This window comes from Lagopus muta, chromosome 5, assembly GCF_023343835.1.
Source record: "Lagopus muta isolate bLagMut1 chromosome 5, bLagMut1 primary, whole genome shotgun sequence".
NCBI lineage: Eukaryota > Metazoa > Chordata > Aves > Galliformes > Phasianidae > Lagopus > Lagopus muta.
In genome coordinates, this window is record NC_064437.1 from 12,417,964 (window position 1) to 12,434,987 (window position 17,024).

The 17,024-nt window shown below is 42.8% G+C and overlaps 1 protein-coding gene across 3 annotated transcripts in view; it reads left to right on the forward strand.

Annotated features, from left to right (window-relative positions):
• ADGRL2 (adhesion G protein-coupled receptor L2) overlaps positions 1-17,024 on the forward strand; it is a 175,763-nt gene that overhangs the window by 8,355 nt on the left and 150,384 nt on the right. Inside the window, exon 1 of one of the 3 annotated variants that reach the window (XM_048943718.1) lies at positions 10,418-10,623. The exons of 1 other annotated variant lie outside the window; for it this stretch is intronic. The gene's annotated coding sequence lies outside the window, so the exon portion shown is untranslated. Of the gene's footprint in view, positions 1-10,417; positions 10,624-11,783; positions 11,893-17,024 lie in introns of those variants that run through there. One more of the 3 variants, XM_048943715.1, reaches the window with a different exon arrangement.

The following is a 17,024-nucleotide window of genomic DNA, read 5'->3' on the forward strand; positions in this document are numbered from 1 at the left end:
TGCCCTGGTGCAGCTTAAGGCCATTACCTATTGTCCTATCACTAGTTACCTGGAACAAGAGGCCAACCCACATCTCGCCACAGCCTCCTTTCAGGGAATTGCAGGGAGCGAAATTCTCTATCTTCATATCTAAACTGCAGTGCATCCATTCAACCTTTGTCCTGTAAACTTTTGTGTTTTAGCACAGGCTAATAAGCTGAGAAATACATTAGCTTTTAAAATAAATCTTTAAATTGTGTCATTTAAAATCAGAGAGATATTTTGGTCTCTAAAAACTCTAAGGAGCTAGTATTTGTCTAAAAAGACCCCAAGACCCTCAGAAGAATTTTAAGGATTTTTATGAACCTCTGCATGCATTCTTTAGCTAGATTTTGGCAGAGCTTCAGTGTAACTCCAGTACAACTCAATCAGTTTACTTTATAATTAAAAAGAGGGAAATAGTAACAAAAATACATAATATATGGTACTCGTGTTTATTATAGAAACATCCATAAAGAAAGAAACATGTTCTAACTCTTCTCATTACCCCAAAGGGAATTGCATCTTTAATCACACAAAGCACAACGGCTTTCTAATTTTGTTTAAAGTGTTTCAGTACTTACAAAAACCAGATCAGGTTATTGTAAATCTAGAGCAAATTAGAATCATTGGCCTCTGCTCAGCTGTATTCAGGAATACTATGTAAATCATAAATTTAATGGCATACTAAGACACACATCTGTTTCTATTTTGTGGAAGTTAATAATCTAACTTCAGAGTATTTAAACATTACTTGCATTAACTGGAAAATTGTGAAGAACAGAGACTGGTATAAGTCATAATGTGTGATGCATTATGCAAAGGAAAATATAAAAGTTGCAAGCCTGTACAAACAGAATAATTTTCTGAGAGATATATGCCATTTTCCGTCTCATGACCTTGCATCTCCTCTGTTTACTTAGAAAAACATCACTTATACCAATAGAGCTGCATGGCTAAGTAGAATCTGCACCTGCACACAATAGATGTTAATTTAATGTATATTTTTAGTAGCAAATGTCTTTCACAACAAGGAATAGATGATGCCTAAATATCCCGAGACTACATAATGACCTGGTGACTTTTCTCATAGTTAGAATGCAAATAATCCAACTAAATAATCTGCAGATCAGTAAGTGTATCACTACTGATTTGAAGTAAATTTTCATCACTAAAACTGGAAACAATTGATTTTCAGCATATATTCATTTTGTAAAATTTACTTTGGGGTCTTGAGTGTGTGGTATCTCATAAGTTGCTTCGTACTAATGTTCTTATGGAACAATTGTACTAATCTTGTACTAATCTTTTAGAAAATGCATTTGAACTCAGTTGCAAGGCAGAACTGAGTTGGCTGGCTAGCTTTAGTGCTGTAATAAAAGATCTAATTGGTAAGGTTTACTACAGTAATGGATTGTAAGGTGATAAATTTTGACCAATAACTTCCTTGGAAACTCAGAATTTCATTGCATTAAGTGGCAGAGTTAAAATATGCAGAATACTAAAGTAAATAAAGATAACAATGTCAAAAATGTAATTTCTTATGGAATTTTTTCTTTCCAAATAATCCGTTTATTTAAAGACACTGAATCTTTGGGAAATCAGATGTCACTTCTGTGCTGTTTCGCATGTGCTAAAATTACCTGCGGTAGTAGATACTTTGCATTAAAGCTTAGGGTGCATAAAGTTGAATGGGATTTATGTAAATAACTGTATGAATATGTATCTCACCTTTTACCAGTACTAATTTTAATGAGCTGTATTTGAGAGGGAATTATATTAATATATACAACTGATAGGGAATTTGCACATTCATTTTACTATCAACAAAAATTCTAAAGAAAGCAAATTAAACCAATGCATCCATAATAGAGAGGGGACAAGAAGAGAAAACAGAAAGGCAAAATTGGGCACATAAATGGCATAATGCAAATTTGTGGTTTATTCTTCTTCAGTAAGAGTCAGTGGCTGCACATGCAGGAAGTTCTCCCTCTCCTGTGTAAATGCATATGGAGTTCCTACTTTGCTTTCCAAGCATGCGATAAAAGCTTAACTGATACATTAAATGCAGAACTGTGATTTACCCGATAAAATAAAAAAAGTCATACTTTGGTGATGATTATTCCAAGGAAAGCAGCCAGTGCTTATAGTGGGATAGAAAGTAGCATCTTAATTAATTATTGAATATATTTTAATATTTATAATTAGCAGTAATACTAAGCAGTCAATAGATGTTCCTCATAACAGGAGCATGGTAGTAACATCATTCTTTGACTGCAGTGTGTTTAGGAAGGCGTAGCCATACCTTCAATCAGATTCAAATACTATTTGTCAAAAACATTGAGGTCTGTCAGAAGTAAATGATCATTTAATTAGAGATAAAAAGGTGGAATATCTTTGATCCCTATATTTTAGTGATATTAATTTCTGTGTGCAGCAGGTGTTTGTAATGTATAACACATCATTACTGAAACAGAGGCTTTTATAGGCAGTTTCAATGAAGGAAAAATGACTGTTCTTACAACTACAAGTTACACCTGGCAATGTAACATGAGTGTGACAAAATATGAATGAGAAGATGTAAGCCTGGAAACAAATCTGGGTCTCCCCTCTCTGTTCTCTGCCCATGCCAGCCAAGATGGATTGCAAAGCAGTACTGATGTATGGAGTAGCTATGGAGGGGGGAGACTGACTGTGCTGCTGTTCCATCACTCCCTGACCAGTGATCCATGATGCATCTCTGGTATCTGCTCCAGAGGGAGCCAATCACGTAACTGTCAGCATCTCAATGGCAATCAGCACCAAGAGGAAAAAATAGATTCTTGTAAAAAACATAGAAGGGACCAAGTCCTTGGCTTAAACCACAAAACAAAATCAAAGCAAGTATAACAAATCAACTTTGGGTTATGAGCTCTTCCAGAGCAGCATGGGAAACTGAGAAGCAGAACCAGATGACATGTACTTAAAGCATCGTGCTGCCTTGATTAAAGCTACCAATGGAACATTTTAAATAAAACTCAATAAGAATATCAACAACAACAAAAAACATTCACACAAAAGAACAACAAAAATAACAAAAACAAAAAACAACAAAACCCCACACTTGTTCTTACAGAATAAAAGCTGGTGGAATACTGAAAAAACAGTAGATATGAACTAGAACATGTAAGTTTGGAAGCAAATATGGCTCTCTCAAGCCCTGCCTTTTGATAAGGGAATTTGAAAGTTGCAATCATGAGGTGAGGAATACCCAGTGTGAGATTCTTTTATTTCATGATTGATCCTGAACACCCTGTTCTTTCTTGTTCATAATCTATTACCATATCTCCGAACTTGATGATTATGATTATGGACCAGATTTTCATTAGGCATTGTATAGAATTCCGACAGCTAAAGTATAAAGGAGAAACGTGGAAGGAATATAAGCCCTTAAGCTTAAAAATTTCTTCGCTTCAATGCTGCCTACTTGGGGAGGACATCCCTGTTCAGTAGGCATTTCCATTGATTTTTGCTGAATATTCCTGCAGCTCTAATGCTCATTATGCCAAATACTGCTTCAGTCAAGACAAATCAAACTAAGAAGGTCTATGTCTATGCCATCGCTAAGACTGTCTGTAAAACAGAACTGAGCATCTAACGAGCACCTGGCACCCACCAACACAGTTATCCTGTCAGAAATTCATCAGTAATCACCACTTTCCCTTAAAGGTGTACCTTTATTCTACAGCTGGCAGTAGGAGACTTGTCCTTTGTGAAATAGGATCAGTTCTCTCCTGCCAGAAGGGACTCACTGGCACCTCACTTTCCAGTTAACAAGTTCTCTAACCCACAGCTTGATCACAGATGGAGATATTCTCCACTTTTCCTGTTAAAACTGTGTACCAGGCAGAAAGCAATTCAGGATTCACTGGGTCAGAAAGAGAGAGCACCAGAGGGAACATGACTGTAGTTCAGTGGTCTGGGTAGTCAGTTGGAATGGGGAGGCCTGAGTTCTGGCTGGTGGTCCAATAAGTTGATGTATTTTATGCCATAACTTCTTAAGAAAGTAAATCTAATCTTACACCAAGTACGGGCATTTAAATCTTCATGGGTTTGTAGAGCCCTGTAGATAAAGATGAATATTTACCCAGGAAACTCCAGACTAGTCAGCCTCGCCTCCATGCCTGTGAAGATGATGGAACAATTTATTCTGGATATCATCTTTAAGCAAACAGAAGAAAAGAAGTTTATCAGGAGATGTCACCAAGGGGAAATCATGTTTGACAAATCCAGTAACTTTCTATGATGACTATGATGGGTAGATGAGGGGAAAGTGGTGGATGTTGTAGACCTTCATTTCAGCAGGGCTTTTGATGCTGTCTCCCATAACATCCTGTAGGTAAGCTTAGGCAGTGTGGCATAGATGAGTAGACAGTGAGATGTATTGAGAACTGAATGACTGGCAGAGATCAGAGGGTTTTGATCAGTGGTGCAGATTCTAGTTGGAGGCCTATAAATGGTATTGTTCCATAGGGATTGGTACTGAGTCTGCTCTTGTTCAACATCTTCATCAATGACCTGGATGAAGGAATAGAATGTGCCCTCAGCAAGTTTGCTGATGATACGAAGCTGGGAGGAGTGGCTGACACACCAGGTTTTGCTGCTATGCTGCAAGACCTGGGCAGGCAGGAGAGCTGGATGTAGAGGAACATTATGAGGTTCAAAATGGATAAATGTATAGTCCTACACCTGTGAAGGAAACAACATAATCAGTGCAGCTTAGGGGCTGACCCGCTGGAAAGGAGCTCTGTGGAGAAGTATCTGGGTGTTCTGGTGGCCAAGAGTTTGTCCATGGGTCAGCAGTGTACCTTTGTGGCCAAGAACGGCAATTATATCCTGGGGTGCATTAAAAAGAGTGTGGTTGGCAGGTCGAGGGCAGTGATCCTCCCCCTCTACTCTGCCCTGTGGAGGCCACAACTGAAATACTGCGTCCAGTTCTGGGCTTTCCAGTTCAAGAAAGGCATGGAACTTCTAGAGAGAGTCCAGCAGAGGACCACAAAGATGATGAGGAGCCTGGAGTATCTCCCTTATGAGGAAAGCCTGAGAGACCTGTGGCTGTTCAGGCTCAAGAAAAGGAGGCTGAGAAGGGATCTTATTAATGTATATAATTATCTAAAGTGTGGGTGTCAAATGGATGGGGCTGGGCTCTTTTCTATGGCTGCCCGGTGACAAAACAAGGGGCAGCGCCACAAACTGGAAAACAGGAAGTTCCATCTGAACATGAGAAAAAACTTCTTTACTGTCAGGGTGACAGAGCACTGAAATAGGCTGTCCAGAGAGGTTGTGAAGTCTCTTCTGGAGATATTCCAAACCCACCTGGACACTATTTTGTTTGTAACTTACTGTAGGGAACCTGCCTTAGGAGGGGTGTTGAACTCAGTGATCTCTAGAGGTCCCTTCCAACCCCTCCAATTCTATGACATAAATAACATGGATTTTAGTAATACCTATGTTGATTATATAAGATTCTTGGGTAAGAACAGAAAAGTCTTCATGGACTCATAATGACAAATATGGTTTGTCTTTGAATTCTCCATAATTTGTTCACCTTTTTTGCATCATCTTTCATTTTGTGGCATGAGACTGACCAGCTGTACTAGGTAATATTCTAGTTAAAAGCACTCTTTAATGGATGTAACCTTTAGATCCACAGCAGGAGATTCATAAGGCAAATCATAAGAGATAGAATGGTTTGGCATAGACAACCAGTTCTTCCTGCATCCAGTTTGAAATCTTCCTGCTGTTACATCAAGTGGTAGGGCAGTGAAGCAAGGAGAGGTGTGAGAACACACTGGGATCTCCACATGTTCCCCTCTGAGATATGGGACACTCCTCTGGCTGCAAGTTAGTGACTGAAAGAAATATAGAGATTGAGCAAAGTCATAACAAACTGTATGCAAGAGGGAAGAGGAGAAGAAGCTTGCTACCTGCCAGACAAAATTACATTTATTTTAAATAGAAAAATATACTTAATTTCTTACAATTCTCCTGAGCCTTGCTTCTTTCCATAAGAAATGTTATTTGCTGGCTAAATACAGAAATAATGCCTAAGCAGATATAGAAGTTGGATAAAAGGAAACGTAGAAAAGCGCAAGACTAGTTGAAGAATTAGGATCTCATTACACATCTCTTTCCACAAAAGCTCAGACTGTAGCTCCTCTTCTGATATCATTGTTTCAGTTCCTGTACTGAGCTTTTATATGAAAACAGGGAATTGTACTTGTCTTTTTATAAGCATGTTCTGCTACATGACTCCTAACAGCTCAATTTTGAGAACTCTTTGGCCTTTATACATCCTTGTAGAATTAAACTGTAAACTCTTGTCCACCAACATATACACACAAATGCCCAAAGCCTCTAGTAGACAATGTGCTTCTTCAACAACACAGAGCTGTATCACTCCCCTACATTTACTTTTCATAAAGAAGAAAGACAACTGTAATATCTTAGCATGAACATAAAAACATGCATCTGAATGTTAAAAATCTTATTGATGTCTTCTTATTTCTTAATGTGATACAAGAATCCTGTTTCAGCATACCTCGTTAATATGGAATACACATGTTTTTGTTTCATAGATGCATTTTCTGTGAACAAGGTTGCTTCTAATATTACTTAATTAAACCAAATTAAATTAATTTCTATCTAAGAAACAAGAAACAACAGCTTTGTTGAATAAAATGATCTTCATTTTCTTGAAGCTATTTAAATTAGAAACATGAGTTTCTACAGTTGGAAAAAAAACATCCATGGTTAAAATGTTTGAAGCCCATCAATCTCTTTAACCACACAGCTAATGTGTTCCTTCTGTTTTCTTTGAATGAAATCACCATGAGTGGTTAGATGTTGATTTAACATAAAGCAAATGGAAATGGGTGTTTCCCTAGTCATGTGTAGAATTTATTTTAAAAAACAATTAGCGAGCGTTATGAGTAAGTCAATGATTTTGTCATTTCTTAAATAATGATATAGATTATAAGTCATTGAAATTGATTACTGAAGTAAACTATGTTTAATGCAAATTCATATTGTGTTTATTTGTTAGGAACAGCTGCAGAATTCTCTCACTTTATTGATGAATTTAATTTTTTTCCCCAAGTGACACTTAAATCAATTACTTAGTTTAAAAGACCAGTAATTGTAAAGATATATTTCCAAAGTTTTAAAACAATACATTACATATTTCCTATTATAGTTTATATCATTTGCACTTTGTTTGCATACATTTGTCTGGAAAAATAATTGGTGGGTTTTTTTTTCGAAATGAAGCAAGCAAAATTTGGCCTTCTCATTTGAGCTGAAATGCTGAGATCGTAGAATAGTTTGCTACCTTTACATGCACAAATTAAACCACATCTTTACATCACACCACTTTTAGATGATGCTACTATACTCTATATATTCAACCTCTTCCATCAGTCTTTGCTAATGTTACATCTAATTATTTGTTCGTTGATACGTTGTTCACACAAGTACATACAGTTAGGAGGAAATGTCAGCCGCTAGTATTTAAAGTTCAGTCATTTCATTAAACTTCAGTAATGTAAAAATAGGTTGCATAAAACCCATGCTAACGGTTTCTCGTGGAACAACTGACTGTTAGGGTAATACAAAAAATATTTATCAAGATACCCAAACATTCTGAAATATGTTTAAGGAGAGGCAGATGTAAGATGCACTTCTAGGGTAAAAACTCTGGGGAACTCTCCCTCTGGGGAAGTCAGCAGTATCACATTTGTAGACATCACAATTTGCCTATTGTTTGCCATAACTTCAATAATTTTTCTCAGATACACCATCTCCAAGCACACAGTTGACAATCACATCTCTTCCAGTTCTTACCATCCTATAGACAGTCCCTAGAAATGCTCACTGACATACAGATCTTGTGCTTATTCCAAAAATTACAATGAATTTGCTTTTAGCTTTTCAAGGACACGAGCCAGCAGGTTCACCAAAGTAATTTGATAGCAAAGCACGCAGAATATACGGCTTAAGCTGGAACATTACAAAATTTAATGTTAGTGAAAGGAGTAAGTAAAAATGTTATTGAGTGGTCTTACTAGGAATATGACATTGCTTGCAGTATTTCTAAGCTTGACATCTTGTGATGTAGCAGCAAAGCAAGAATTTAAGGGAAATCTACTTTCTGTAGATTTACGTGTGGGGTCTTGGAATGAAGTACGCATTTTATAGGGATGCAGCAAAAAGCAAACAATGAGCAGTTTTAATGGTGAAAAGAGACTTGATTTGTTGCAACTCCTTTTTGTGTATCTTAATATTCAAATCCGGCACTAATTGTGGCCAAGTAAAAAACAAAGGATCAGATTTAAGGATGCTGTGACTACAAGTGTATAGAATTTTCCTGCTTTAAAGAAACAGATGCTGATTCATACGAAGTCAAATTAATTGCTTGAATAATAATGTTTTGCTTGCCAAAAGGATATACGCTTCTGCCAGGTATTCTTATATCCTAGTTTGGATTCAGTGAGAATTATGGAAACATGTTTTCTGAAGAAATGCTGAAAGGTGTCTATTTACATTTTTACCAATTGTTTAAAACTCACTTTTGCAACTCAGAGCTGTAAAACTCCCTTCCTGCATGCAGAAATAAATACGATTCCAGAAGTTTTTAATGAAAATGGGGAAAATAAACTTCAGTCCTGCAGCTGAATCCGTGTAGGTGAATCCACTTCAGCAGACATTAACACAAGCCCCAGCTCTGCAGATATTTTTAACCTTTGGGGAGGGTAAAAATGTCTTACAGAAACCAGTTGATTTTTTTGCTCTAAATGGAAGATTTCCTCTCTCTTGCCTCCTCTCCAAGGAAAACTGCCAACCCCACATAATTCTTGTTGTATTCTCAACTGTTTTCTGGCTAAGTCCTGATCTCATCAACTAAGGAAAAGGCTGTTAGCTCAGGGCAACTTCTGTTTATCTGCAAGTGCATTTATTTGACAAAAAGTAGGATGTGTTAATTATATATGTTGGATATATGGTAAAATGAGAGCTAATTGATACGGATCTCTTTACATCTCTGTGATTCCCTTTTTAAGGATGTCTCCATGAGAGATGCGTCCAGTTGTCTCAAGGAAAACATTTCTGATAAAATACATCCAAACACCTTTATGATTGAATCCCAATTAGGGCATAAGGGGTTCTTTAGGTTTCTAAAAAGGTATCTATAGGGATATTTTCAGCAAGAAAGGGCATACAGCTATACTGGTGATGTACAGAGAACTTAAAAAATGTGTGGAAAAAAAATAGAAAACCTGCTCTTTCACTTCATTTTGCACTCATGTAACCCATCCTTTTTACTTTTAGCTATACATAGCAGGTATAAAACTATCACACAGACACACGATCTCCTCTCCTCCCATGCTGAGCTTGTTTCAAGGCAGCCTGCAGATTTAACCCAGCTGAAGCTGGCTTCGGGAAGACGCTCTCACAACACCTCCTTTGGTGCCAGGCAGTGGGGGCTGCTCCCCACATCCCTGGGCTGTGGCTGGAGGAAGGCCAGTGTAGTGTGCAGGGGCTTCCAGGGACTGATCAACAACATTACTGCTGTTCAAAACTTCCTGTAGGTTTGAAGCGCCCTGGGCCCATTCTGTGATTCTTACAACCTCCTGTGGCAAGGACTTAACAATCCAGTTTCCTTTAAATATGTCATGTTTGTCTTAGTACATGTTAAAATTTTCAGAACTGGAGCACCAATTGCATAGGTATGCAGCAGAGTCCAAATAATTAAGTTAAAAAATAAGCCGTTAGCATTAGCAAAAGGTAACGACCCCGATTTCCTGGTGTGGTGTGGGCGTTTTAAGCTGAATTGTCAATGCGCTTTGGACCTAGAAGAGTTTAACAAGCCCTGGGTCTTGTGCCAGAGATCCTGTGGGCAGATGCAATTGAGAGGGTTTGTGTTTCACTGCTGCAGCTAGAAAAGGGAGGGAATGGTTTAAACTAACTGAATAAATAACTGGTGGGCTGATCAGGCCAGGTCTGCGCCGCTTTGATCTTCCGCTGTGCCCCTCCGGCCACCGCAGCAGCCCCAGTCCGGGAACCGCGCACGGGCGCTCCCAGCGGCCCCCGTCCCCCGTGTCCTCCCCGCCAGAACAAGCCGTGCAGTGCTCAGCTGCTTCTCGTTGACCTTGAGAGCCGGGCCCCGTGCATGTGGCACAGCCCGAAACGTCGGAGTAGATCCTCACAATTTTGCATCAACACGGAGGGCAAAAAAATAATAATAATAACAACAATCCCAAACCCTCATTTCTAAGATGGGATTTGGAGAAGGAATGCAACAGCGCTGCCAACCTGCATTCTGCATCAGAGCAGAAGAATGAGTCAACTTAGCATCCTTTAAATCGCTTCCAAGTGTGTTGTTTACCCTGCCCTGACACGTTTTCCCCAGCGCATCGCTTCGCAGCGCCGGCCCTGGCGACGTCTGCGGGAGGAGGGAGAGCCGGGGGAAATCTGGCGAAGGGAGAGCCGCGGGAGAGGCGAGGAGCTGGGGGAGCCGCTCGGCGTGCGGGAAGGAGTCGCCGGTTCCCTGCCCGGCCACCCCGCCGCACGGTGCGTTCGGCGTCGGCTGGGGAGAGCCGGGCTGCAGCAACCGTCACGCCGCGCCGCACCTGGGCCCGGGCCGGCCGCACAAGTTGGGCAGCGCGACGTGCAGGGCACGGCCAAGGAGAAAGTGCGGCGGAGACGCCTGCCGGCCTGCGGCGCGCCGGCAGCCAGCGGGGCCGCGGGGAGGCGGCGGCGGGCGGGCGGCCGACCCCGCTCTCAAGCAGCGGCGGGCCCCCAGTAGCCGGGCGGCCGCTCTGCGTTCCCCCGCGGCCCCGCACCGGGCCGGGAGCGGCGGGCGCCGAGCGCTCGGCCTTGGATGCGAGCGGCCGCCGGGCGGGTGCTGGCCTTAACCCCCGCGGCTGGGAGAAGGGAGGGGGGAGGGAAGGAAAACAAAAAGGAAGGAAGGGAGAGATTTTTGTCCTTCGCCGGTGCCGCTCTACGTGCTAATATGTTTATATGATTAGCTGAGCCCAGGGGTGGGGAGGCAGAGAGAGAGGGGAGGAGATTGGAGGGGGAGGAGGCTGGAGGTGACTCCAGTTCAGAGCCGCCGGAGAGTCTGTGTCAGGACTTGGCGATCCCCAGTCACACACGGAGAGGTGCATGAGCAAAAAGGAGGCTGCGATACGATTCATTGGGGTTTTTTCCTGCTGTGTACGTACTGCGTTTTTCCCAGTGCCGCGCGGTGCCCGCCCGCTCTCCGGCCGCCGGCGGGGCAGCAGGGCCGGGAGGACGGCGGGCAGCAGCGGCGGGGCCGCGCGAGGCCGGAGCCTGCCGAGGAGATGTGAATTAGGTCGCCGCGAACGCCAGAGAGGCAGAGAAGGGGGGGCTCGTCGCAAAATTTGTGAGTTGCTCCCCGCTACTCCCGCCGCCGGCATCGCCTCGGCTCCCTCCTCCCGATCGCTGCGCAGAAAGGACTCCAACCAAGGCTGGGCGCACCCGGCGCGCCGCACCTCGTCCCCTCCGCTCCTTTCGCCGTTTAATTGAATTTTTCCTTCGCCTGCCTGCGGGAGCCTGGCTGCATCGTACGTTTCGCGCGGAGCGGAGCGTCGGGAACCGCAGGAAAATGTTGACTTAACCGCGGCGAAGCCTCCCGGCCGGCTGCGCGAAGAAGCCACCGTGCGCGCAGCCCCAGCCCGCCGCGCCGCAGCGCCCAGCTCCCGCCCGCCGCCCCGAGCCGCCGACGCCGCCCGGGGCTGACCCCGCGCCGCCGCCCGCTCGGCGGGGCCGCCGGTCCCGCTGGGGCCACAGAGACCGGCCCGCCTTCGGCTTAGGGAGGTAAGCGCAGCCCCGCGCCGCGGCTCCTCTCCCGCCGCTCGCTCGGCGCTGGGCACGCGTTGCCCGCGGCCCCTCCGCCGGCGGCGGAACGCGCCCTTCGGCGAGGCCCATTGCCCGCGGCGCGGCCCCGCACCTCCTCGCTCAGCCCCGCGAAGGTTCCCCTCGCAGCCCCCCCCCGTCTCTGCGGAGGCCCCGCGCCTCCCCTTCCTCCCCCCCGCCGAGCTGCGGGGCCCCCGGAGCAGAGCAGGCCCCGGTGCGGCTCCCACGAGGGGAAAGTTGCGTCGGTGCTCGCTAAATGATTACCTGTTGCGGGTTTATTTGTGTGCAAGTCGGCCGAGCGCCCTTACGTGCGGGGCGGAGAAAGGGGGGGAGAAGAGGAATAAATCGCCCTTTGTCGGTTGTGGAGTGAGAACAACTTTTTTTTTTTTTTTTTTTTTGGCTATTTATTTTCACATATAGAAATCTGGGGCCATCTGGAGACAGAACGCAGAGCGTGTCAGGAGGCAGCGCTGCTGTGTCTGCCTCTAAAAATACCACCGGGCTGCTTCGGCCGGGCGCGGGCGGGCGGGCGGCATGGCCGAGGCAGCCGGGCTCAGGTACTGCTCCGCCGTGCAGTGCCCCGGTGCGGGCCGGGTCGGGGGAGGGGGAAGAGGTGGCCACGGGAGGAGCGCTCCGCTGCCCCCGGCCCCCGCCACCCCCCTCCTCTTGTCGCCCGCCCCCTCCTCCTCCTCCGCCTTCCCCCCCCCCCAAGAGGTGCCATTTCTCATCGTTCTGCACAAATTGTTGGAATTAATGCGAGTGTGAATCCGTACCGTTTGAAGGGGGGTATTAGCATATCAAAGGGCTCTCGGCTCCGGCTCAATTGAGAAAACTTCAGTTCGTCTTCCATTTGCTTCCAAGCGGAGGCCCAAAGGGCAGCAGGGATTGAAAAGGGGCAAAATGGGGAGGTGGGTGTGGGTGATGTTTCTGAACTTCGGCTGTTTTGCAATTACGCGAGTGAAAACCAGGGTCCGTTCGCTGCAAGTGCTCAGACAATTCTATTCTATTGATTAATGGTTTGCTCCCAGAAAAGGAAAAGTGACCTTTAGTGACGGCTCCCACTGCCTGCTGAGGGCTCCGCGCGGGGGGATGTGCGGATGGACGGGGCCGTGTGGTGCGAGACCACTCGTGCGGAGCCGGTCAGCCAGCCCGCCCGCTCCTCATGGCCTCGTGCCGTGCTGTGCGGAGTGCCTCGTGAAGTTCGGAGCACCACCGGCCTTATGCTTCCGTTTCCTTTCTCTTCTGGGGGGAGGAAAAAAAAAAAAAAAGTGAAAATGAGCTTTTCTTGTAATCTCATATAATCAGTTATAGTGAGTTTGCTGAGATAACTTCATTTGCATTTACTATTACCTCGTAAAATACTTTGATAACAGATACGGCAAAGCGTTCTGGTGGCGGTGAGGAACGTGTACCGCCGTTGTACATGGCCAAACGTGCGCAGCTTTGGGCCGTTTGTGACTATTTCCATGGGTATGAAGGGGAGTAGGCCGGCCTGGCCTTTCATTATCTTTGCAAATCAACGCTCATAATCCACCAGCCCAAAAGCCAACCCAAATCCAGTTATCTGTCAGCATGATGGGACCTCTTCCAGGGGCCAGATGCCTCTCAGGGACAGAGGGGCCACGCTGCTCTGTGTCTCTGGTAGGAATTAAAAATAAACAAAACAACAAAACAAACTTCCTTGGTCTTGATTTCCTATTTCTCTATTCCTTCCTTCCATACCTTGCAGTTAAGGGTACAAACATGGAGATAAATATTTTGTTTTCAGAAACGTGTTTCAAGTGTTTGATATGTAGCAATTGTTTATTTATTCATGTACTTATCTTTTTGTTGGGGGTGGTTCCTCATTTGATGATTGGGAGGGTGCTTTTTTATTGTTATTACTATTTTCTTTTCAAGCCCTGTAAGCGCTGTGCCTTTAGAGCAGGATGTCCTCACTCTTGCTGCAGTTTCCTTTCATTTAATGAAGGAACTGAGTAGATATGGTATGCCTTGCGAAACCCCTTGCAATTAAATAATTCATATAGATTTCTGTTATTTCTGTTATTTCTGTTAATGAGCGTTTGGGCATTTTGTAAATAGGCGTGTTTAGTGGTCCTAAAATTGCACATCATTACTTTCCGGTAATTTTCAGGGGTTTATTTATCTAGCATCTTCAGCTGTCTGGAGCAGTACCTTTTGGTTGTACAAAAGGAGCATATTGGTGTAATTGCCTTTATCACACTTAAGTTGCTGTTAACTAGTCTGCTCGGGATGCAGAGTGCTGGGAAGAAAGCGCATTATCCTTACAGCTATTAGGGATAATCTAAAAATTGTACTGAAGACGTTATGCTTCAGTTTATATGATGGCAACTCCAAATTTGACAAATCTCCCAAGATTTGAAAAAAAAAAAAAAAAAAAAAAGTAGTGGAAAGAAGATTTTCAGCGTTCAGATGACAAAATTGGACCACTTAGAGAAAAATTAATGTGCTGCAGCAGCGCTTCAGCTGCCATTTTCAATCAGTGTAGGTTGGCAACAGCAAAAAAGTGCAGACGACGTTCAGCTGGCTCAGGGCGCTGGTGGCTGGGGGAACCGGGATATGGGATCATGTGGGGTAGGAGAAACCAATTACTTCAGGTTTTGACTTGAGAATTTCCAGTAAACATTTTTTTTTTTCTGGCTTTTGGCTCTCCTGCTCATTAATAGACCAACATCAAAGCAGGCAACCAAACTTCCAAATGTTATAAAAACTAATGTAAAGATACAGATCTCACATGTAGTCTTGCAAGTCTTAATTTAAGACAAGCAGTTGGAGTTTTTATTGCTGCAATTTTCACAATCAGCAGAGACATTAACACCAGGCTGCTGGGTGTTTCCCTTCTCAAAATGAGCAAGAGGAGAGCTCTGAAAAAAGCAAAGTTTGCGTAGTCCTTGTGTGATAGCTTCAGAAGCTTTCTCAATGTTTTATTTATCTCTCACTGCTTTTAATGCTTAAAGTCAAGAAAGGGCTGCTCAGGAATTCCAGTATCTTGTAAGGAGGCACCTTATTAAAATCTGAGTAAACTAGATAGTGCAGTCCTAGGAGCGTGTAGCTGTTATGGTTAATAATGTGGGTTGAACTGTTAGTTTTGTTTTTAAAAAGACATTATGTATAGCTGACACTAAGGCGATATTAAAAAAAAAAAAAAAAAGAATAGTTCTGATGAAGAAAAAATGTTCCAGTCTTGAGTTAGAGCTTTTTAGAAAGGTCCATGACTTTCACTGAAATGAATGTTAGAAAGAGAGGTCTCTAGCTAGGGAAAACGTTTTTCCAAGTTGTTCATGCAATACAACCATGTAGTATGTCATAAATTCAGACACATAGATAGTAATATTCATCCAGTACGAGGTGGTATAATTTAATGGTTTGAATGGGTAGATTTTTTTATTTTTATTTTTTACTTGAGATTTGGTCTAAAAAGGTTACATATTTCCAAGCCAGAGCTCATCCCGTGTCCACCTGAAATGTTGGCATGCATATAAGAAAAACCGTTCACTTTTACTGCAACTCTCGTTGAGAACAGGGCTGTGCCTGGGAACAAGGAGAAAAAAACAAACCTACCGGTGCCCACCTGGAGATATTTTGTATCAAAAATCGCTGCTTGTCTTCTCTGCCTTCCTCTGAGGAACCTGTGTGGATGACTGATAATAGAAGAATTTGATGTAGCAGTTAAGGGTTTTAGCTGGTGAACTGCAAGGGAAGTTAAACTACATCTGGTATATAATTGAAATAGTCTTCATGCATAGGTAGACAAGCAGTCAGTTACAGAGCAGTGAACTTAAGGGCATAGGTTCATATTCAGACGTGTTACTTGGAGATGTCATGTTAAACAGACAGCTTTGAAGCATTTTTTTAGGATTGATGTTTGCGATGTACAAATGAGAAGCTGAATAATGTGTAATTTCAAATCACAAGTATTTGTGTATTGCTTTTAGACTTAAAAGCTGTTGTTTTTTGTTTTTTGTTTTTTAAACTCAGTTTGAAACAAGTAGAAGATTTGGGCCATCACGGTTGTAATTGGATGTCAAGAAAGCTGGAAAAACAAAAAGCTATTTTAGGGCCATTCTCAATAGTCGTAACAGTCATGTTTAATATTTAAGTAGTTTTCAAAGATATGCATTTTGTTTCCAACATTTCTGAAAATGAAAGTATTGGTGGGTCTGTTGGAATACGGATGGAACGTGCGATATTATGTGACTATATAGCTGGCTTAGGAATTACTTCCAGCTTTGCTTCATCAAATACGATTCTTTTCTTTTAATCGTTCTTCATATTAAAGCTGAAAGATGGCAGGCTTAGAGCCCCTTCCAGTCAAACATTTTCCTGGATTTCATATTTTTTTCTGCCATTAATGTACGAGATATGTTTCTACAGCATGGATTGCGAAGACTGTATTCCAAGCAGTTTAGTTACAGAAATACATTTCCTTAATGAATATTCAGATTTTACAGCATTCTGTAGATAGACAATCATAGTTAACCAGAAATGGATTGCGTAAAAAAAAAGAATCTTGTTCTAATTTGGAATTGTAACATCTCCAGGTTATGGATCGTTGAATTAAATGGGTTTTTGTATGGGTTTTTGAAGAATGTGTAATTTGTGCATGCCACAGTTTTTCTTTTTGATTTTTTTTTTCATGAGGTGCTGTAATGATTCAACTTCCTCTAGCCTGCTATTTACCAAAATTATTTAGAAAGGCTTAATAATAATAAAAAAAAAAAGTCACAGGCTGACTGAGGCAAGCACAATGCTTAACACCTGCATGTAGAGTGCAGTCTCCAACAAAATGCTATTGATTGTTATCCTGGCAGAAAGCAAGCTTAAATACAGCTTGCTTAATTACCACAAAAATGCTCTTTTATGAGTAAGGTGCTTCATGTTTGGAGGTTGTTTCGTATGTTGTCTGCTAAGTAAAATCCCATCACACTTGTATAAGTTTGCTCAATTATCAGAGCGGCTAAGAGGAGGGAAAAAAAATCAATTTACCCTGAAAAGCGCAAGAAATAAGATTACCTTGGTAGGTAGGAACTTGCCAGCACTGTCCAAATTGCTTAATATTATCAAACATTGCC